Consider the following 24,673-nt stretch of genomic DNA (forward strand, 5'->3'; position numbering starts at 1 on the left):
TGCCTCCCATGCAGCGCTTGTTTAACGTCGTTAGCTTGACGATTCGAACTTTATATATCAGAGGTAGGAACCGGAGGGTCGATCAGAGTATGGCCAGGGCATTTTGTGGGGATGTCACCTCCTTGATATTGCTTCAGTCATTGTCCATTTACCACAAACGGATTACAAGAATTGTTTCGGATTTCAACTGCTCCAGATTTTAGGATTTTGGAAACCTTAAAGGGGCCTGTCCATCTCGAACGCAGCTTACCTGGAAAAAATCATAATCTGGAATCGAAAAGGAGAACGGAGTCGCTTATATTAAAGTACTTTTTCACAATCCTTTTGTCATGCCAAGCTTTGGTTATTTCTTTGTATATAATGGTATTCTCGTAAGCATTCTGGCGGAGTTCCTCCAATTTGTGGATATCGAGGATTCGCTTCTCGCCAGATGCTAGGTAATCCGTATTCAGGGTCTTGATGGCCCAATATGCTTTGTGCTTAAGTTCAAAAGGCAAGTGGCATGACTTTCCATAGACTAACTGGTATGGTGTAGTTCTAATAAGGGTTTTGTAAGCAGTTCTGTAAGCCCATTATGCTTCTGTTAGCTTTTCAGACCAATCTTTTCTGGATATTGAAACAGTTTTTTCCAAGATTCTCTTAATCTCTCTGTTTGATACTTCCACTTGACCATTAGTCTGGGGATGATATGGTGTTGCTACTCTGTGTTTTACTCCATACTTTCTTAAGAGTTTATCGAATATCCTGGATATAAAATGTGATCCACCATCACTTATGACAAGTCGTGGCACTCCAAATCTGGGGAAAATATTGTTTTTAAACATCTTGATGACTACTCTTGTGTCGTTGGTGGGTGCGGCTATAACTTCTATCCATTTGGACACATAGTTGACGGCTACCAAAATATACTTATTTCCCATCGAAGATGGAAAAGGTCCCATGGAATCAATACCCCAAACATCAAATAATTCCACTTCTTGGATGTTCTTCAAAGGCATTTCGTCGCGTCTTGAGATGTTTCCAGCGTGCTGGCACCGGTCACATAGGACAATATAAGTATGGACATCACACCATAGTGTTGGCCAATAAAGACCAGCTTGAAGGATCTTAGCGTATGTCTTGGATGTGCTTGAATGTCCACCATAAGGTTAAGAGTGACAATGCTCTATGATATTTATGACTTCTTCTTCTAGGACGCAACGTCGAAAGATATTATATGTTACTCTTTTAAAAAGGAGTGGTTCGTCCCAATAGAAATGTCTTACGTCTTTAAAGAACTTCTTCTTTTGTTGATAATTGAGGTCAGGTGGTATGATATCAGCGACTAGATAATTCACAAAATCAGCGTACCATGGTACTCTGCTAATTTCTGAAACTGCCCCAAAGTTGTCTCTATCAAGTTCAAGGGGAACGATATCTAACTTAGCTATCAATCTGTCATAGGTAAAATCATCATTTATAGGTAAACGGTCTGGCTTCAAATGCTCTAGTCTGGAAAGATGGTCAACAACTACGTTTTTTGTTCCCTTTTTGTCTCGAATATCTAAGTCGAACTATTGTAGCAAAAGGATCCATCTGAGTAACCTTGGTTTCACATCCTTTTTGCTTAGAAGGTAACGGATAGTTGCATGGTCTGTATAGACTATAATCTTAGATCCGACAAGATAAGACATAAATTTATCAATTGCAAAAACTACAACTAGGAGTTCCTTCTTTGTTGTTGTATAATTTACTTGAGCGGCATCTAGGGTTCTACTAGCATAATATATTACATGTAATTTCTTATCTTTTCTTTGTCGTAAAACAGCTCCTATAGCAAAATCGCTAGCATCACACATTATTTCAAAGGGTTGAGTCCAATCTGGAGTTTGTAAAATGGGTGCTGAAATTATTGCTTGTTTTAAATGATTAAAGGCTTTGACACATTTTTCATTGAAAATGAATTCAACGTCTTTCATCAGAAGGCCGGTCAGGGGTTTTGATATTTTAGAGAAATCTTTGATGAAGTGTCGGTAGAAACCGGCGTGTCTAAGAAAACTACGGACTTCTCTAACTGTCTTAGGAGGGTTAAGGTTTTCTATCACTTGTATCTTTGCTTTGTCGACCTCAATGCCTCTTTCAGATATTATATGTCCTAACACTATGTCTTCTTTAACCATAAAGTGGCCCTTCTCCCAGTTTAACACAAGGTTAACTTCTACGCATCTCTCTAGGATTTTCTCAAGATTAATGAGGCAACTCTCAAATTCGAACCCACATACCGAGAAATCATCCATAAATATTTCCATAATTTCGTCGAGATAATCTGCGAAGATTGATATCATACAATGTTGGAAAGTAGCTGGCGCATTACAGAGTCCAAACGACATTCGTCTGTAAGCAAACGTTCTGTAAGGACAAGTGAAGGTTGTTTTCTCTTGATCTTTGGGGTGTATGGGTATTTGGAAAAATCCAGAATATCCATCCAGATAACAAAAGTAAGAGTGTATGGCAACACGATCAAGCATTTGATCTATGAATGGAAGGGGGAAATGGTCTTTCCTAGTTTCCTTATTGAGTTTCCTATAGTCTATGCACATACGTCATCCGCCTTCTATACGTTTAGCCACATGCTCGCCCTTCTCGTTCTACACGACTGTGATGCCTCCCTTTTTGGGTACCACATGTACAGGACTTACCCATTTACTATCAGAGATTTGATAGATTATACCAGCTTCTAGCAATTTAAGGACTTCCTCTTTACCACCTCACTCATTATAGGGTTGATTCTTCTCTGATGTTCTCTGGAAGGTTTTGAATCCTCCTCTAGCGAGATCATGTGCATACACACGAATGGGCTAATACCTTTTAAATCAGAGATGTTGTATCCTAAGGCAGAGGGGTATCTTCTTAAAACATTCAAGAGTCGATTTGTCTCGTCTTGGTTTAAGGTGGCACTAACTGTTGCTGGGCGGTTCATTTCTTTATCCAAAAACTCATATCTTAGGTTCTTGGGCAATTCCTTAAGTTCTTGAGCTGGTTTTTAAGAGTTAGGTGAAAGGTCTGGAGTAAGGTCCAAACATTCATTAGTGTGAGGTTCCTTTTCCTCTAGCTCGTCATCCTTTTCATTCGGGTTTGAAAATGGTTTGATCATAGGTCCTTCTTGATCAAGTTCCCTTATGCATTCATCTATGATATCAATCGCGTAACATGCGTCTCCTATGATTGGTGCCATCAGGAACTTTAAAAGAATAAACTTTATCTTTTCATCTCCTACTTCGAAGGTTAATTTTCCTCTTTTAACACTATTATAGCTCATGTTATTGATAAAAATGGTCTACTTAAAAGGATAGGGATATTGTCGTCTTCCTTGATATCCATGACCATAAAGTCTGTCGGGATATAAAGTTGACCGATCCTAACTGGGATGTCTTCTAAAATGCCTACAGGATACTTAACAGACATGTCGGCTAATTGAAGGGACATCTTAGTTGGTTGTAATTCTCCTAAGTTTAACCTTTTACACACAACTAAGGGCATTAAACTCACACTAGCGCCTAAGTCTAGAAAAGCTTTGTCGATCACATGACTCTCTAAAATGCAAGGTATAGAAAAACTCCCAGGGTCTTTCTCCTTCTTAGCAAGTTCATTCTCGGAAATAAAGTTGCATTCCAAGGGTTTGGAATCGTCAAGCCTACGCTTGTTGGTTAAGATGTCTTTGAGAAATTTGGCGTAAGATGGAATTTGGGTGATGGCTTCGGTGAAAGGAATCTCTACATGAAGCTTCTCTATTACTTTTATAAACTTTTGGTATTGGTTATCGATTTTGGTTTGTTTAAGTCTTTGCGGATATGGGATTGGTGGTTTGTACAGGGGGTGTGGTTTGTAAGTTTTATCCTTGGCTTCTCCTTCTTGGTCGGTTTGTTTCTCGGGTTCCACTGGTTCTTCTCCTTGAGTTGTAGGTATATTTTCTTTAGAAGCTTTGAACTCACTCATTGCTGGGTTATGAGGCCCTTCGTAAGCGGTCCCACTTCGTAATAAGATAGCGTTAGCTTGCCCTCGAGGGTTGAGTTGAGGTTGTCCAGGGAATTGTCCTCCAGGTGTAGTTTGCGGGGCTTGGTTTTGTGTTACCTGTGAGATCTGGGTTTCAAGCATCTTGTTGTGAGTGATTATCTGATCAACCTTGGTCCCTAATTGCGTTATCAGTTCGTTTACGTGAATGTTCTGGTTTAGGAATTCTTTGTTTTGCTGAGTCTGGCCTGATATAAAGTTCTCCATGATCTTCTCAAGGTTAAACTTCTGGGGCACAGCTTGTATAGGTTGATTTGGTTTTTGGGCTGGATAACCTTGTGGTCTTTAAGGTGTATAATTTTGGATAAGGTTCTGGTTTTTATAGGAAAAATTCGGGTGATTCTTCCATCCAGGGTTGTAGGTGTTTGAAAATGGGTTACCTTGGGCGTAACTCACTTGGTCAGTGTTCAGGTCGTTCAAAAGGTTACATTTCACCGATTTGTGTCCTTTAGGTCCACAAAGTTCACACTATGTGTGGACTACCGCTGCGGTGTTTGAGTTTGTAGAAATATATTCGACCTTAAGGGCTAAAGCGTCCATTTTCGCCTGCATCATGTCCATAGAGCTTATCTCATGTATTCCACTTTGGGTATCCTTTTTCTCTACTGATGCTCGTTCAGTTCCCCATTGGTAATGGTTTTGGGCCATATCCTCAATTAGTTCACAAGCTTCAGGGTAAGGTTTGTTCATCAACGCGCCACCAGCGGCAGCGTCGATGCTCATCTTTGTGTTATAATGGAGTCCATTGTAGAAGGTATGAACGATCAACCATTGTTCTAGGCCATGGTGTGGACAGACTCTTAACAGCTCCTTGTATCTCTCCCAAGCTTCAAAAAGTGATTCGAAGAACAGTGGTCTTACTAGGGGGAAAATATCTAGCAAGGAATACTCTTCTAAGGTCTTCCTAGGTAGTTATTGAGTTAGCTGGAAGTGAATCCAACCATGAACATGCTCTATCTCTGAGGGAGAAAGGAAATAATCTTAAACAAATTGCATCAGGTGAAACACTGTTGGATTTAAAGGTGTCGGCCAGTTGGATAAAGATTTTTAAATGTTGATTTGGGTTCTCAGTAGCGAGACCCACGAATTGGTTATGTTGCACTAATTGCAGTAAAGATGGTTTTAGTTCGAAATTGTTGGCAGGAATGAGGGGGTTTACTATACTAGAACTAGGTTCCTCGTCAGAGGGTTGGGCAAATTCCTTAAGAAGTCTCTGGTCGCGATTCTTGGCCATAGCTTTCTTAATTCGGACGAGTAAGAGGCGTGTACGAGTGTAACGTTCGGGTTCCGCTAAAGGATCTACTAAATTTCCGGTACTACGGGTTCTTCGTATTTACCGGCTAATAATGCCTTAGTCTAGATGGTGTAACAGCAGGGTACGAAATTTGACGAAGTTGGTCCCCGACAACGGCGCCAAAAACTTGATCGCTCTATTCGCAAGTGCAGGAATCACGTCAGAGTAATATAAAAGAATATCGATCCCACAAAGACCAAATCGTCAATCTATCGATTACTACTGTTATGATGTTTATCTAAGGCGGTACAAAAGAGATATTGATGTCATAAAAAAACGGTAAATAAAGGAAATGATAAATACAGTGCAGATAAAGATAGGCTTGAATGTAATTCACGTCAGTTAAACGATGTTTCAATTGTCTAAATAGAACTACTTAGGGGGCAATATTTTTTACTCTTGAAAAGAATCCATTTAACAGGAATTGTCGCTTTCGCGTATTCAGAACCGAGTTTACCCTTAAATTAAGGCCTTTTATTGTCACTTATAAAAGGTGCGCAGAACGCTAAAGTAGTAAACTTATTCTTAAGAAATAAGACTCGTAAACTTAGTTGAAAAGTGATTTTGATTTGGAAAGTTTACCCAATGAGTTTCCCGATTTTAAATCTATCAACGCGTCTGAAAACAGTTTCAAAAATCATTTTTCCTTAAAGTGATAAAAATTCCTAGTTAACTAAGCCAGGGTGCTTTCGCACTCCTTGAGTAGTTAAAACTAACCAAGTTTGTTTCAGAAAACTCGAATCAAAAATCAAAACAGCCTTTAAAGCATTTCTACAGATTTAATATGTGAAACATCTCTTTAACAGCGATCCTTACATTCTAACCTTTGAAAGATTTACCCAGAAATGGTAATAAAAACAAATACAACGATGTTGAACATGATGAAAAGAAGTTTAGAATATAAGGCGTGAAGAACAAGTAAAGCGTGTAAAACGATTAAAACGAGCAATAAAGATAACAACGAGAAAGTTAAATAATGTAAAGACAATGACAAGGAATTAAATAAAGTAAAGCATGACAAGAAATTAAATAAAGTAAAGTGTGGCAAGAAATTAAATAAAGTAAAGCATGACAAGTAAAATAAATAAAACAAATTAAATTAGAACCTGCTCCAAACGGAGGCTTTAAATCTGGTACAAGGAAAATAAACCTTTGACTTTGAAGATAAAGACGACAGCAAAATCAAAGTGCTCCAACTCAATTACACTACGGTATGATAACCCTTCGATGTGACAGATTATCGCTTTTACAAATGATAATATAGTCTTAGTGTTGTAAACTAAGTTGGATGATTTGGAAATGAACTAGAACGGCCTATTTATAGAGGAACTCAGCAGCATGCAAAGACCATGATGCCCTTCAACTTCTCCTTAGTGGGAACATGAGATGCAAAGGTGGCGTCCGTCACCCCTTCATGGTGCTCGCCATGTGTGTGAATGGGAAAGTTCATGGGATCTTGGCGGTTTCCTCCTGGTTGAGGGCTGATGTGTCATGGCTTATCCTATAGCGGTCGCCATGCATAACGCCATGTGTACAATATTTGTCGAAAAACCCTAACTTTTGGTCTTTTTGCTTTGTTTCTTCTAAAAAGGTCTCGAAAGAGCTAAATACCTGAAAACAGCATAAAAGAGAGCATAACACAAGTAAAATGATAATAAAGCCCTAATAAACATGTGAAATCCGAGTCAAAAATGCGGTGTGATTCATTGTGATCAACCACCGAAATTAAAAACACTGGAGTTTCAAAAATACAAGGGTTGTTAGCTTCCCTAAGAGTCATCTCTAAATGTTTGTCTGGAAAATGGTCGTCTACGCAGACAATGAGAAATTAGTGATGCAAAATTTCCAAGACAGTCTAAGTGGGGCATCCTTATATTGGTATATGCAACTTGAGAGAATCCACATCAAGACCTAGGAAAACTTGACTAATGCCTTCCTAAAGCAATATAAGTATAACTTGGATATGGCTTCTAACTGCATGCAACTTTAGAATCTATCTCAAAAGGGTAATGAATCCTTCAAGGAATATGCTCAAGATGGATGGAACTAGCTTATCGCGTGTAACCTCTACTCTTGGAAAACGAGCTAGTGGACATGTTCAATGGCATCCTGCAAGGCCCTTACTATAAAAATATGATTGGTTAGGTATCTATCGGATTTGCTGACCTAATAATAATTGGGGAAAGGATTGAGAATGGCTTGAAGAGTGGTAAGATTGGAAAACCGTCCGCCAATCAAAATAGTAACAGGAGATACTATGGTAACATTCTAATCAGTTCCCACAACAGGCATACTCTAGGCCTCAAGCATAACAACCTAGGGCGCTGCCTCCACAAAATCAACAACATGGGTATCCTCGAAGGGATCAACAAAGTCCATGGAAGGAATTCGACCCCATATACCTATGACATATACTCAGGTATTATCTTACTTAATTAAAAAAGGATTGGTAGAGATTAAATCGCTAGCACCTCCACCAACACCTCTTCGTGGCTACAATGGTAATGCTAGGTGTGAATTTCATGATGACTCGCCTAGGCATATTACTGAGAAGTGTTTGGCACTCAAGTTTAAAGTGCAATATTTGTTGGATCGAAATCATTTATTTCACTCTTGAGGGTCCAAATGTGAAGGGTAATCCAATGCCAGGACATAATGGTCCAACCGTCAATGCTATTGAGGGTTTAGAAGATGACATCTTAATCCAAAGGGTCGATCAAGTAAAGACCATTATATTAAAGACACAAGAGAAGTTGACTGGCTACAAGGCTTTTGAAGAATTACGTTCTGATTGCAAAATTTGCCTAATCAATCCAAAGTGCCTTCAACAAATGATTGATCAAGGTTTGGTCCAAATTGCTTACACAAAGAAGGTAAAATATGTATTAGCTATAGAATCTCAGGGGGACACACCTTTTGAGATCCCTTATCAACAAATAAGAGTGTCAGTTCCAGTTCCAATATCGGTTACAATGTCTTCTCAGACATCAATACAAATACCAGTCCCAATACAAATCCAAATTCCATTCCATATACCAGCAAAGTCAGAGGACCCTATCGTCTTCCATGTTCCTGCATTGTTCCCGTTCGAAACTACTAAGTTTGTACCTTGGAATTATAACGCCACAATATATGTAGGAGAAAAGCATATAGTGCTAGAACCGACATCCACTAATATTATTGACATATGGGTTATGACTCGAAGTGGAAGAGTTTTCATTCTTGAACGACAACAAAACGGAAAGACGTCTGAGAGTTCGAAATGGAAATAGGTTGTAAATTCAAAGTCGATGGATTTTTAAGGCTTATTAGGAAAAGTGACTACAAAGTGGTAGATCAGCTGAACCAGTCACCCTATAAAATCTCTATATTGTCTCTTTTGCAAAGTTCTAAAGCTTATAGAGAAGCTTTGTTGAAGATATTAAATGAAGCACATGTCACCCATGACATAACAGTAAGTCAATTTGACAATGTAATGGCTAATATCATTGCTAACAGCTATTTGAGGGTTTAATAATGATGAATTACCACCATAAGGATGTGCTCATAACAAGGCCTTACATATATCAGTTAAGTTCCAGGACAGTCTCCTATCAAGGGTATTAGTGGACAATGTCTCATCTCTAAATGTCATGCCTGAGAACACTTTGGGGAAGCTGAATAACGTAAGAACTTCCATGAAGGCTAGTACTTTGGTGGTCAAGGCTTTCGATGGTTCAAAGAGGATGGTAGTTGGTGAAGTTTATTTACCAATAACTATAGGACCCGATACATTTATGGTCATCTTTCAGGTGATGGACATCAATCCATCTTACGGGTACCTTATAGAATGACCTTGGATCCATGTCGTATGAGTCGTCACCTCAACCCTGCACCATAGGTTGAAATTCATAATTGATGATAAACTAATAATCGTCGAAGGAAAGGAAAACATGTTTGTTAGTCATCTATTATCGTTTAGATACGTAGAAGTGGATGGCGAAACATTAGAAATACCTTTTCAAGCTTTGGAGATTGCAACAGTCATTCGAATAAGAGAAAAATCAATATGGGAGAAGACGTCAAAATTGACCAAGGGTAGAGATACACTGGGATAGGACAAGCTGTCGGAGATACTTGAAAAGAAGGATCAGTTTGGCATGGGTCACAAACTAGCCAATAAAGGATTTTAGAAGACCAATCAGAAGAAGCTCGTGACACTTTAAGAGACTTTCCATAATGCATGCTACATAGGTGAAGATCACGTGGTTGTGGTTGAAGGAGAAGAAGGGATACCCAACTTGGTGTGTCACTGCTCACCAAATATAACTCTCAACAATTAGAAGGCCATCAAGATTCCGAAGATGATTTCTAGTTCAAAGTAATTTACTGTTTTTTAATAATAATAAGTCATTTGCTCTGCCGAAAGCAAACATGCAAGCTTTGTATGGGCCCCCTTTGTTTCATTGACCTATTTATCAATAAATTGCATTTTGTTTTCAATTAAGATCTCCTTTATTTCATTTCAAGTCTTTCAAAAATGAAAATATATTTTCATACACACTCATCCCTCTCAATACAAAAGATGATAATAAACAAAAATCTTCCCCATGCAGATTAATGAATGAACCTATTAAGAATGACACATTTATAATCCCTTACAACTTTGAATTCCCAATTAACCAAGCGGAAGAAGGTGATGAGGATGATTATGAACTACCTGAAGAATTAGCAAGATTATTAAAGCAAAAGGACAAAGAAATTTAACCTCACAAAGAACCAATGGATGTGGTAAATCTAGGAACTGAAGAAAGCAAGAAAGAGGTTAAGGTTGACACTTCCTTAAAATATGAAATTAAGAAAAGGTTGGTCGAGCTCCTACATGAATACACATATATGTTTGCTTAGTCGTAACCAAGATAAGCCATGGCTAGACACGGAATTCGTCATACACAAGCTACCGCTCAAACTAGAGTGTCCTGCAGTTAAGCAAAAATTTAGAAGAACCAGACCAGACATGCCTCTCAAGATTAGGGAAGAGGTCAGAAAGCAGCTCGATGTAAGGTTCTTAGCCGTTGCAAAATACCCATAATGGGTAGCTAACATCGCGTCGGTTCCGAAGAATGATGGTAAGGTCAAAATATGTGTGGATTATTGGGATTTGAATAGAGCAAGTCCTAAAGACAACTTTCCACTATCGCACATTGATGTACTGGTAGATAACACCACTTAGTTCTTAGTCTTCTCATTCATGGATGGATTCTTTGGTTATAACCAGATAAAGATGGATCCCACAGACATGGAGAAAACCATATTTGTCACTCCTTAAGGCATCTTCTGTTATAAGGTAATGCCTTTCGGATTGAAAAACGATGGGCCAACATATCAAAAGGCAATGGTGACTTTATTCCATGATATGATCCACAAAGAAATAGAGGTTTATGTCAGTGATATGATTGTCAAATCACAAACTAAAGAGGATCACATAATCAATCTACAAAAGTTGTTTGATCGTTTAAGTAAGTTCAAGTTACATCTTAATCCAGCAAAGTGCACTTTCAGGGTCAGCTCTGGAAAGTTATTGGGGTTCATAGTCAATCAGAGGGGAATTGAAGTTAATTTTGACAAAGTAAAATCCATCCAAGATATGCTAGCTCCAAGAATAAAAAAAAGAGGTTCGTGGATTCCTAGGGAGATTGAATTACATCGCTAGGTTTATCTCACATCTTACAGCCACGTGTGAACCAGTCTTTAAGTTGCTCGGGAAAAATCAAGCCATCGAATGGAATGAAGGGTGTCAAAAGGCCTTTGATAAAATCAAATAATATTTATAAGAACCACCTATATTGGTGCCACTAGATCCAGGAAGACCACTTGTAATGTACTAACGGTACTTGTCAATTCTATGGGATGTGTATTGGGGCCACAAGATGAGACCAGAAGAAATGAGCATACAATCTATTACCTAAGCAATAAATTTACCGATTGTGAATCCCGATATTCGCTCGTGGAGAAAACTTGACGTGCTATAGTCTGGGCCGCTCGACGTTTGAGACAATACATGGTATGTCATACTACTATATTGATATCTAGAATGGATCATATCAAATATATATTTGAAAAGTTGGCAGTAATTGGGAGAATAGGCCGATAGCAGATGCTACTAACAGAGTACGACATCCAGTATGTACGATGGAAGTTAGTGTTCGATGGTGCTTCAAACGCAACCAAACATGGAATTAGAGATGTCATAACCTCCCTAACAGGGTACCATATTCCCTTCACGACTATGTTATGATTTACTTATACTAATAACATGGAAGAATATGAGATGTGTATCATAGGGATTGACAAGCCATTGACCTGAGAATCAAGATCGTAGAAGTATATGGAGATTCAGTCATCGTCATCAATCAAATGAAGGGAGAATAGGGGACCCATAATTCTAAGTTGATATGATACCGAGACCACACCTAAAATATGATCACCTGCTTTAACGGGATTACCTTCCACTATATTCCTCGGGGGGAGAATCAACTAGCTGATGCCTTTGCCACTTTGTCATCCATGTTCAAGGTCAAATGGTCAAAAGAAACACCAGCTATAAGAATTCACCATTTGGATGAGCTTGCCTACTACATGGTCGTAGAGGTAGAAGTTGATAGTAAATTATGATTTCACGACATCAAACAATTCCTTTAGAAGCAGGAGTATCCTGCAAATGCCTCTAGCGTAGACAAGAAGACACTTAGAAGATTGGCCTCCCAATTCTTCCTTAATGGGGATGTACTTTACAAAAGGAATCATAACATGGTTTTACTCTTATGTTTGGATGGATACGAAGCAAACATCCTCATCAAGGAGATTCACGAGGGAACCTTTGGCACTCATGCCAATGGATATTCCATGGCTAAGAAAATTCTCAGAGCGGGATATTACTGGTTGACTATGGAGACTAATTGTTTCAAATACGTCAGGAAATGTCACAAGTGCTAGATCTATGTGGATAAAGTACATGTGTAGATAAAGTAAATGTGTCACCTACTCTCTTGAATGTCTTGACTGCTCATGGCCTTTCTCTATGTAAGGTATATACATAATCGGGATGATCGAGCCAAAAGCTGTAAATGAACATTATTTTATTCTAGTTGCTATCGATTACTTCACCAAGTAGGTAGAAACAACTTTTTACACCAACGTGATGAGGCAAGTAATAGCGTTGTTCATCAAAAAGGAGATCATTTGTTGCTACGGGGTTCCTAACAAAATTATCATGGATAATGGGTTAAATTTAAACAACAAAGTGATGTATGAGTCATGCGAGAGTTTCAAAATTGAACACCATAACTTGTCACCCTATCGACCAAAGATGAACGACGCAGTAGAAATGACCAACGAGAACATCAAAAAGATTATCCAGAAGATGGTAAAAACCTATAAAGACTAGCATGATATGCTTCCATTTGCACTACATGGCTATAGAACTTCAATTCGCACTTCGAAAGGAGCAACTCATTTCTCTTTCGTATATAGTACCGAATTAGTACTCCCTATCGAAGTTGAGATCCCCTCTTTAAGAGTATTCATGGGTACTAAACTATACGAGGCATAATGGGTACAAACCAGGTTCAATCAATTAAACCTCATATAAGAGAAGCACATGGCTGCAGTATGTCACAAGCAACTTTATCAACAAAGGCTTAAAAAGGCGTTCGATAAGAAAGTTCATCCTCGACTATTCGAAGAAAGTGACATAGTGCTCATAAAAATATTACCCATCCATAAAAATCTCCGTGGAAAATGGACCCCGAACTATGAAGGTCCAAATGTCATGAAGAAGACCTTCTCTGCCGAAGTCTTAATTCTCACAACTATGGATGGAGCGGAGTTGCCACGACCTGTGAACTTCGACGCAATCAAAAAATACTATGCCTATAAAAAGAGGATAAAAAGCCCGCTAAGTCGAAAAACCTAAAGGGAGACTTAGGAAAAAGTTAAGGCGTCTCGTGGATTAAAATCTTGAAAGAGAAATCAAGGCAAAGATTAGGGACTTGTATAAAACAAAACCTGATAAGTCGAAAACCCAAAAGGGCGGCTTAGGCAAAATAAGCTATATCATCCTGGTGGAATAAGACTCGAAGAAAGTGGTCCAGGCAAAAATTAGGGATATCCAAAAGGCATGTGGTTGCATAATTGGAGTCATGCTACAATAGGAATTCAGATGGGGGCAATCAATCTAATCCTCGTCGTCAGAAGCAAAGTATTGTGACCTTGAAGACATAAGGATAGTAGCATGTGTTGAGTTCAATAGGGAAATAAATAAATATGTTTTCATTGCCATTTTCATTTTTTTACTAGTTTTCAGTAATCTCCTCTTAGAGGAATTACTTCCTTATGTATTATCGCCTATTTACGGGACAATTTCAATGAATAAAGCTTTTGTTTCTTCAAATCTTGTTTCTATTAATTCTTCCTGCTTGATTACAAAATGTAGATTATTTTTGGATAATGCATTAAAACATGGGTATAATAAAAAGCTTTCAAAAACATATTTTGCTTTGATCTCGAAACATCAAAGGGATCGTAGTCTTCCACTACTATATCTCGAGCAAGGCACATGGTCCATAAATCAATAATCGTAACTTAACTAACACAAAAATATCTTCCCTTCAAATCATATGTCATAGTCCCAAACAACAAAAGTATCATAGCCTAGTCCATGGACATATCAAAATCTCAAGGGGTTAGAGAGTCGGAATGTCACAAAGACACCGGTCCCCACAAGGACACGCATGGCATACACATATCAGAAAATATGTAATTGACCAAATATTGCATCATACATAAAACATATACAACAATTCAAAACATGCATACATATGAGCATGCATACATAACGTAGGATTTATGACCACTCTTAGAGGTCTAATCCCTAGCTATACTAGTACACAAACCAAGTAGGAATGCTTATTGGCTTTCCCAAGTAACTAACTTTTCCACAAAGCAACTTTTCAATAAATGACTTCCCCAGTAAGCTCATTCACCGTGGGTCTTCAAGGGAACCTATCTGACAGTCGGTCATCCTAAATGACTGTTAGTAATCAGCAAGAAGTTATTCACCTTTCACATCTCTAGCTTTTTAACTTATCCCACACACGGAATATGTTCCATCAAATACACTAGGGTTTTATCAGAAGTATCATTGGGTTATATCAATGGGGTTCTACCAAGGAGGTTCCATAAGGAGTAATTAGTGTATCACTAAAGTCATACACGATTCCCATAAAAATGATCAGATGATCATAAATCATAGGCAAGTTTCACCCAGAGGGGTTGGAACTGATTAAAAGGGGTTTCACCAGAGGTTCCATCCAGAGTTGCACCAGAGGCTTCATCAGGGGTTTCATCGGGAGCTTCACCGAGAGTGATCAAGATATCAATGAAGTCCCACAAAGGTTTTATCAAAAAATGACTGTTAGGATCATCAGAATCATACCCAATTTTCGTAGAATGATCGGATGATCATGGGAATCATATGGAAGTTTCACCCTGATGGACTGAAACTAATCAACAGGGTATCACTAGGGTTCTTTCAAGGGTATTAACAGGATTCCATTAAAATTTAGTTTGGGTATTAATAGAGCATTAATGATTGTTTAATCCTTGCTCATTCCCATGATTTACTAACTTCGCGGTTAAAATTAGGGTCCCTCTCTATATTTAATCATCTCCTCCCCAAGAAGACGAAGGCTCACTATCATCATCTTCCCAGATTAAAGTTGATTAAATAGGAGCAATTGTTGTATCCCAAATTTTGACCACCTTTTCTTTTTATTTTCAGCTAACACTAACATATTCAGAAACCATATAAGCCACATGATATCCCCAATGACTTAAAAAGTAAAAGGGGGGCATTCTAACTTTTTAGGAGTTGATTTTAGATTTTATTGGATAATTTTATTTTGTTAAATTAAAATATTTTGATTTGGTCGTTTTATAAACATAGCTCTAGAAATATCATTTATAGTTTTATTTAAAAAAAATTATAGTTAAAAATAATTTATTAGAGAAAAATAGTTAAAAAAAGATTAATTAGTATCATTATTAATTAATTAGTATTATTGTTATTATTTAAGCCATTACTTAGGGTATTAGGTTCTATTACTAAGATTTATTATTATTAATATTATTTCTAAGAGTATTAATATTCTTATTAAGAATATTATTAACACTGGATTATTATTATTAATGTTATCATTAGAATTTAACAAAAGATAATAATATTAATTGGATTACTTATTTTCTTTATTTCCCGTTATTGTTGTTTATTGGGCCTTCTGTCTAAAAGTTAGAATGGATCTAGCCTAATCTGACCTCCAATTCGGGTCAAGTGGATGACCCAAGTTCTAACTGGATCAGGTAAGACCCAGGTCAACCATCTGAACTAAGTCAAATATGACCCATGTTCACCCCAAACATCCCCACAATAGAAACCCTAAATCTTGCACATGGTAAAACCAAAACGGATCAAATGCAGTGAATTAAAACTTTATTTTCTTACAGATACATTCAAACAAACGAATTTTTACATTAAAATCATTCTCAATACATCAAATCTCAAGACCAAATTCTATTTTTAAATCAAATCTTAAAAACAACCAGAATTACAATCAAATATGAATCAAGTTACATATCAATCAAATGAAAAACTCCCTAAAATAATCAATCAAATTAAAAACCTAAGACCTAATATTAATCTATAAATACAAGGTGAATTAAGATGAACATGATGGAAAAAAACTAGAAGTTGATTCTTCTACAATTCCAATCCCTCACCAAAGCTCAAATCAAATATAGATTATGATTTCACATTGAAACCCTACTTTTTATGATCTTAGCCACCATCCCAATCCAACAGTATCTCGTACCAGAAAGAAAAGAAAAATATAGAGAAAGGAGAAAACGACAATCAAAAAAGAAAAGAAAAGAATTAAGAGTTACCTTTTGACCGAAGAAGGCCCCATCTCCGTAGGTTGGTGCTCTACTCACCTTCTATCCATATCTGTTGTGTCTAATAATTTTCTTACTTGAGTTGTAATTAGGTTGAAGTTTTATGAATTGATTATATTTTGTGTTTGATGTGACTTGATGACATTCATGTTTGTTTCAGTGTGATTGGGGTTTAAGAGGGTTTCGATTTAGGGGTTACAATGGCGAATCTAGGGTTTAAGGTTTGAATTTGTGGTTTGATTTATGTGTTTAGGATTATGATTTGAGCTCAAGGAGAACCAATTTATGTTTTGGGTTTGAGGTTGATCTGGGTAGTTTAAGGTAGTTTTGGGTAGGTTTAGGGTTTGGAGGATGAAGGTCGGAGGTTGAAGATGAAGTTCATCTTCATCATGATGAACATGATGAAGATTTAGGTTAGAGGTTGGAGGTTATGGTTAGGGTTAGGGTTTGTTCATGTAGGATTAAGGTTCATCTAACTTGTGTTAAGGTTCTTAGTGTTATGAGTTGGAGGGTTAGGGTTTTCGGGTCTAGGGTTTGGGTTATTAGGTCTAAAGGGTTATGGGTAGGTGTTCATCACCCAGATGAACACCGGTTGAAGATCCTGATTGGACTTCAACTAGAGACATGAGGCTTACGGTGGTATCAAAAGGTGGGTATATTGGTTTCTGGGTTTGTTCTTGGTTATGGGTAGAAGATCATCATGTTCTTGATGAAGGCGGTGATTTTGGGGGTGATGGTTGGAGGGTGATCAGAAAGAATAGAAGGAGAGGATAAAGAGAAAGGAGGGAAGAGAAAGAGTAGAAAGGGAAAATGAAGCATTTCTGAATGAGTGGCACTTATATACCTCCTAGGTCAGCCGCCACCGTGGCTCCATTCAACCAATTGAGTTGCTGACTAAACCCATACATTGTAGACACGCATGCACCACGAGTCCTCGTTGACTCTTCATTATAACCTCTCACACCTCATACCTTGACTAGTCCTTCAGATCAAGAGCATGGATCAGATGCAATGACCTCCCTCTGATCAAGATTAAGAGGTCTAGAGAGAGTCAAACATTGACTCTCTCCTTTGGTGTACTCTCTCAAACGTGGGCCTAAGAAAGTAATGGGCCTTTCTGCCATTTCTATTCACACCCTCCAATTAGCAAGCCATTACTAGTTTAACTTAGTTCACACCCCTAACTTGTTTACTAATTTTAATTATAATTTTAACTATTTATTAATTAGGATCATAATTTAGTTTAATTAATTAAAATATGCCAATTAAGATAATGAATATAATTAGGTTTTTTTATTAGAATGACAATTTAGAAGTTATTTATTTATAATCAATAATCTAAGGGAGTGAATATAAAGTTAAAGGAATAATAGTTAGGAAATTAAGGTTGACTGTTGGGATGATTTTAGGATTAATTCAAGGTCATTTTTATGGTTGACTAACTTAATTGGGGATAATAATCGGGACAAGGGATAACTTTTGTTTTATTTTTGAGTTAAAATAAATATTTGTGGTAGAATGGATATGCTTGAATCACATTCTAGCAGTTAAACGTAATTTATATGCTCTTACATGGGAGGCTTAAGCGTTGTTTGTGTTGCAGTAGAACAAAAACAACATGTTCTTTTTGAAAAGGTTTTTAGAAGACCCTAAGGCGAAAAATTGGATTTGATGAGTTGTGATTAATTTTAGATTTTGAAAAGATTGTCTTTATTTAAATTGTGCTAAAGTCTATGAATGAAGGTGAATACTTTGAACAACTGAGTCATTCGTCTCATATCCAAATATATTCAGAATGAGGATAAGAATACTCCCTCTCATTCCTTCTCCACTTCTTAGGGATCGTGGGCACAATTCAAATCATATTTTTAAGTGTTTTTGAGTTTATTTGCAAAAATTATTTTAGTCTTAATGAACAAGGAAAAGAAAAGGTGAGGATCCAACAACGGTTTGTTCCTTGATGCGCAGTCTGTCTGCAATGCCCGAGGGGAAGAGAACTTATCAATTATCTGATTTAAATTACAGTAAACTCTATGATTAGAGGTTAATACTTTGAAAAATTGGGTAATATGTCCCGTATCCAAAGATATTCAGAATGAGGATAAGAATACTCTCTCTCATTCTTTCTCTACTACTTAAGGCTCGTGGAACGCAATTTGCATCACAACTGGCAAGTGTTGAAGAAGAACATTTGTTGTGCTTGAACAATAATCCAATCTCTAAGTTATTTGCAGTATTTTGTTTGATGTGTTTTGATTTGAATATGAAGTCTTGAGTTGTATTTGTCTTGAAAGATCCAATGCAACTCCAATACGGGGGACTAGTCTTGTCAAATGATCAAGAGACTTTTTATCACTTGAATAGAAAGAGGGGACATGCATATGTTAAAGGATATAGTTGATCAAATAAGACTTTTGTCAACTTAATTAATCAGGGGTGAGATCTAGTTGTAAAGCAGACATAATGATTTCTAAGCCCAAAACATGCAGGAATCAAAGTATCAACGAGCTTCAATTTTCTAAAATTAACCTAGAATCCAAGGGAACATGGTTAAATTTTCTAAAATCTACTTAGAAAATTAATCCTAAAAATTAGTGATTAAATTCTAAACAATGCAATATGGTCATTTTTATTATTTTTTCAAGGCATGAATTTAATGGAAAAAATAAATAAAACCTAAAAAATCTAAGTATTAACATGATTTTTCAAAGTATTTTTTCATACAAAATAACATGTGAAACAAGTATTAAGATGTATTAAAAAACCAAAAATGATATTAAAAGAAAACAAAAACAAAACTAAAGAAAAAGAAGAAAACAATGGAGGCAGGGGTGCAGGCCTGAACTATATGGTGTATTGGAGAATTCAAAATGGGCTTGGGAATATAAGCCCAAAGCTATGAAGTAGATTCGATAGAGGGAGGTTTAACACGAAATCAAAGGTGCAACATAGGATATAAGTGTTAAATGTGAAATTCCTGTTTGGGCTCTAGGTCCTAAGCCCAACATGCTTCAGCAAGATTCAGGGGGATGTTCAAACAGGAATTAAGGGGGTTCAACATATAAGAAGGGTGTGAAAAGAGCTTCCATGGGCTTGTGGCCCAAACCACATTACAAGACCAAAAGAGAGGGTAATGGTTCAGTAGTGTGGTCACTTTAACCTCACGTGTTCAGATCAATGTGTTTCACCTTAAAATAACTTTGGCCAGAGTTCCTTAGCTCCGCCACGCCGGAAATCAGCTCCGGCGGCGGCAGAGTGCCAAACACCACGAACCTTATATCATACTCCTTAGTTCACTCCCCTCTTTCTCCCTATCATGTTCGTTTCCCCTAAATCCAAATCTATCAATGAAATCGAGCCAAACACACCTATGAACCCTAACTCTTAATTTCTAAAATTAAACGAAGCTATGGAGGAATCAAAGCCTCTCCTATTAGGGCTTGAATTCCTCAAAACATTAACTACATGCTGGTAACCAAAACAAGGCGAAATGGAAGAGGAATGGCTTACCTACGAAGCAGTGACTTGCTCTGGTGACTGTTGTGACGGAGATGACAAAGACGGTGATGAAAAATACCAGAGACTTAGGTAAGCTCGCTACTGCAACCTCTTTCTTTTCACTTAAACTTCTTATTTGTCTTTAACCTATTAGTATGTAGGAAATTCGATATGATGTTGTGTTGTTGCTTGAGCCTGTTGCTTGGTGTTAATATTCTTGTGATGCTGATTTGTGAGTGCAAATAAAGTAATGGAGGAGTTCAAAGCTCAATTATTTAGAGCTTTAAACGTTGAATCTCTAACAGTAGTGAGAAGAGCGTGTGGTAGGGGTGAAGGAATGGTTCAAAGAGAATTAGGAGATACTGATGAAAAGATTTAGAGAAATCAGAGAGAGTAATTTGTGTGATTTTCTAGAATTATGATTGAAGAGTGATTGTGATGATTGGTGAATGATTATATATGGCTTTGAGTTGTAACTCTGTTAGCGCTGTTAGAATATCTTTGTGCAAAGTTTGTTGAATATTATTAACGATGTTAAATATATGTGAAATCAGTTAGTTATGATAAAGTTTGTTAAGTCTAGTTAAGTGAAAAAGTTTAAAGTTAAGAGCTGTTAGTTTATTTTGTTAAAGTTAGTTATGGATGGACTATGTTATGTTGTTAGGTTCACTAAGTGAAAGTTAGTTAAGAGTTGATGTTTATGTTACCAGTTTGTTAAATCATTTAATTGTTATATGCGGTTTGGAATTAGTGAGTTGCTATTAGTTATGGAATGAATCCTTTGAATGAAATTGGTATGTTTAAACGTGTAATGGTTCCTTTGGTAGTGATGCTATTAGTTTGAACACATCTATACTATGCTTAACTAGTTGGAAATCAATTGTTATGTGTTTGAACTTAGATATTAACATGGTGTTAAATCGTGTATTGTTTGTGAGGTTGTTGTGTATTGTTAGTCTTTGTATTGAATATGGTATGCTATATATTGTCTTGGCCCTAATCTCTTCTTTCTTTTTGAATGGTAATGACGTGTTATGCTTGGTTTTGAGTTGATGTGGTTTTATGAACTGAGTTTATGGATTGTAATGAACGAATGAGCTATGGTTATATTGGTAGTGATATTGTTAGGAATTAGATGGTTAGAAAGTTGTTAAAACACTTTTAGGTTAAAATGTTATGCTACATGTTAGGTTTGGATTAATTTGAAGTTGAATATAAATATGAATTGCTAGTTGGTAATGACTTTTGTTTGAATGGTTTGGATGAATTTGGTTTGGTTTGCTAATTGGATGCTTTGTTTATGTCCTTGTAGGGTGGAAGCATGCTTGGGCTCAGATAAGGTTGGCCATGGATTCAGCATGACACTCGAAAGTAAAATGGCACATGGAAGGATGATCATGACTTTGAAGATGTAGAAGGCTTGAAGACTAGTGGGAACTAGTTCTAGGGTTAGAGAGTTGACTTTGGTCAACAGTTGACCAGAGTCAACTGTAGATCGAAGATTGCATTTTTGTGTAATTGGATTTTTTAGTGAATTGTAATATAATAAGGATATTTAAACCTTGTATGACTTTGTAGTAATAATAAAAAACTTTTGTAACTTGATCTTTAAATGAGTTTTTCCTTCAAAAGTGTATTTTGACCTTGTGTTGATCCCTTGCAAATAAACTTGTTCCAATGCTTGGAAAATGAACTTGCAATGTCTTGAATGGACCTTGATGAACTATCTTGAATAAACCTCAAATACTTAAAGGACCAAGATGGCCAATAAATCCATTGCAAACCTCCATAAATGATCATAATGATCCTTGTAAGTCCTTATCGAATCCAAACGAATAACACAACACACATGAACTATGAGTGCCAAAAGTCAAACAATTAGGGTTTCATGGACCTTGGCCCAAATAACAAGCTTCTGAACTTAAGTGCACCACCTAAGACTCAGAGAAACCCAACTCATTGTTAGTTATAATTAACACAAACCTTTGAATCCATGATACTTGTTTTCGAAAATGTTAATGCAAATGGATGATATGCATGAACTTCACATGAATGTATGCAAATTAATAAAAGATCCAAAGTCAGATGAAAAATGTAAAGATGAGGGAGAATTTTGGGGCATGATAGAGAACCTCTAAAAGAGAGGTAGATCAAGCTTTGAAAACATCTTCTGGTAAGAAAAATTAGAAGTAATCTTGGTCAGAGTCTGAGAAGAGACATGGTGGTCGTTATTAGAAGTTAGAAGTCTCCAGCTCTGATGAGAAGAAACATCAAAAGAGAAAGGAGAAGGTTCAATGCTACTGTCGTAATAAGTTTAATCAATTTGCCGCTGAATGTTTGTCAAACAAGGAAAGGAAATCAGAAGAAGCAAACATAGCCAGAGGAGAATCTGACGATGAACATGTGTTATTGATGGCTTCTGAATCAAATAGTGGATACTTGGGAGACTGGCGGTATATGGACACTAGTTGCTAAAATCACCTAAATGAAAACAAATAATGGTTGGTTAATTTTTGAATTTAGAAAGAGGAAAAAATCATATGTGCTAATGATAAGTATTTGAATGCTGAAGAAATGGGAAATGTCAAAGTCAGAGTGAAGAATGGAAAAATAGTTCAAATCAAGGATGTTTGGTATGTTCCTGGCATGGAGAGCAATTTGATGAGTATATGTCAGCTAATTGATAAAGGTTTCTGAGTTACTATGAAGGATAATCTCTTGAAGTTGTATGATTCTAATAAAGAGTTGGTTATGCAGTCTAAGCATGGAAATAACATAACATTCAAGGTGAATATGGAAACATGAAATTCTAGATAACAGACTTCCAATGTCACAAGGGTTGTTATGACATCCAATTCTGCACAGACAAGAATTATGCAGAACTTAAAATGTAAGTGCAGTAAATAACACAAGTAATTGTTTACCCAATTCGGTCCAACATGACCTACGTCTGGGGGCTACCAAGCCAGGGAGGAAATCCATTATTAGTAGTATTAATTCAGACCTTAAACCAACTGTTTAACCCTATCACTTAATACCTACCCAATGCAATTTCAATCTTACACTAAGATCAGAGTTCCTACTCACTCCCCCTCAATCACCTCAGTGATTACTACCTTTAATCAATATTAAAGACAATTATGAAGTCACACTTCAAATAACTCTTGATTGTGCTTAACAGCTTTAATCAAGATACACAGCACTCACGCTTAAAAGCTTAGAGTGACACAACACTTACAACTCAATGAACACCCTATACCAATGCAATCATCTACGTGATAATAGCTTGGCTTACAAGATACGTCTAATACAAGACACACAAACATACAACAGTGAAGTATGATGGACACACTAAATCTTCACGCCTAAAATCCCTAAGTTCTGAAAGAAGGATTGCCATCCTTTTATATTGCAGCACTTGGGCCTTGTGCTTGTATTTCCTGAATTTAAGGTCAAGCGAGTTAACCTAAATTCCACAACTAGGTTACTAACAAATAGGCTATTTGTTAGGTTCATTAATTGTAGCTTAGTTGTTGGTTTCCTGGATTTTAGCTCAGCTGTTGACTTCCTGAAGAATAGCCTGAGAAAAATGCTGAAACAGAAAAACTAAACAACCTACAATATAGCATACGCTGTCAGGAATGAATGTCACAACATTCAGTTTGACGTCCAAATCATAGACCATATGCTAAGTCTGTTTTTCCTGAAAACAGACTGTACAAAATTGTTGTACTGTACAGAACCAATCTGTCCATACTTCAGTATCAACGTACATTAATAAATGTCAAAATATCCAATTTGACATTCACACATAGAGCCTTACATCAGGTTTGTTATCCTCTTGATAAGCAGACTGAGTTGCATACTGAAATGTAGCAGAAAACCAATTTGCCTATTGTTCAGTATATGCTGTCAATGATGAATGTCATAACATCCAGTTTGACATTCAGACAATAGGCCTTATGCCAGGTCTGTTATTTCCTTGATAACCAGACTGAAAATAAATACTGAGTTCTAACAGAACACCAACTATTCTATTCCTCAGTATCTGCTGACAGGGATGAATGTTATAACATCCAGTTTGACATTTAATAAATCCTGTATTAGCTAATCCTGCAGTATACTACTCAGGATGTCATGACATCAGCCAAGACATCAGAGTACAGCTAGATATTCTAACATACAATGCAGTCAAACAAACATCTCCACAGCATGTCATGACATCAGTCAAGACATTAGAATCCAGCTAGTGTTTTACCATACAATGCAGCCAATTAAACATCTACAAACTCCCCCTTTGGCAAATTTTTGGCTAAAACACTTTGATCTCACAACAGAGTCCATAGCAGCGGAAATCTCACATCTAGCAGGAAATTAACCTAGCTAATACACTCAGAGTGGCAACACACTCACACACATGGAAGTTAAATAAAAACTTCTAACTGCAGCACACATACACATGCTCACTCTCATAGAAGTGGAACATCAACTGCAGAGTAGAGGATCTTGAATCTGTCTTGAATATCTGTTTTAACAAAACACTTTGTTGTCCTGGGGGCATCACAGGTGTTACTCCCCCTTTTTGTCAAAAATGTTGCCAAAGCAACACTTTAAATTACAGACCAACATAACATAAACAGAATTACACATAAATGATAAAATTACAGACTTGATTTTACTTCACAGTTTCAATCAAGCATACCCCCTCTTGATCTTGCTTTATAGCTTTGATCAAGACATCATCCACTTGATCTTGCTTCACAGCTTTGATCAAGTAGTTACACATTCTTGCTTTACACCCATATTAGATGCCATGACTTTGAGTCTGACATCTTGAACCCC

At 36.9% G+C, this 24,673-nt stretch overlaps 1 pseudogene; it reads right to left on the reverse strand.

Annotated features, from left to right (window-relative positions):
* LOC127096511 (uncharacterized) overlaps nucleotides 1-24,673 on the reverse strand; it is a 98,437-nt pseudogene that overhangs the window by 13,724 nt on the left and 60,040 nt on the right.

Source organism: Lathyrus oleraceus, chromosome 6, assembly GCF_024323335.1.
Source record: "Lathyrus oleraceus cultivar Zhongwan6 chromosome 6, CAAS_Psat_ZW6_1.0, whole genome shotgun sequence".
Lineage (NCBI taxonomy): Eukaryota > Viridiplantae > Streptophyta > Magnoliopsida > Fabales > Fabaceae > Lathyrus > Lathyrus oleraceus.